General features: G+C 44.0%; 1 protein-coding gene across 1 annotated transcript in view; it reads left to right on the plus strand.

Annotated features, from left to right (window-relative positions):
- Positions 1-343, plus strand: part of LOC112161595 (leucine-rich glioma-inactivated protein 1) — a 23,500-nt gene that overhangs the window by 18,336 nt on the left and 4,821 nt on the right. The gene's annotated exons all lie outside the window — the stretch shown is intronic.

Genomic DNA, 343 nt, shown 5'->3' on the forward strand with positions numbered 1-343 from the left:
TGCCTGTTTTCTAGATCTCCAAGCCCTGCCAGCTGCTGATAAGCTCAGGCAGATGTCTTCATTCTGATTGAAAGAACACACCTTGTCCAGGTAATCAGCAGTAGTGCAAGGAGAGCTGGAAAACAGGTAGGGTGGTGGCTCTCAAGGACTAGGACCAGCATCTGGGGAGTGTGTGCAGGGGTTGTTGGGAGATGTAGTGCAGTCAGTACTGTGACCAGAAGGGGAGACAGCGTTGACACTATGTAAAAGAGAAGACTTTATCTTGTTCAAATATTTTGACAAAAAATATGAATTATCTTTTGGCAAATACTTCCACGACAATATCATCATCATCATATTGTGA

This window comes from Oryzias melastigma, linkage group LG15 (assembly GCF_002922805.2).
Source record: "Oryzias melastigma strain HK-1 linkage group LG15, ASM292280v2, whole genome shotgun sequence".
NCBI lineage: Eukaryota > Metazoa > Chordata > Actinopteri > Beloniformes > Adrianichthyidae > Oryzias > Oryzias melastigma.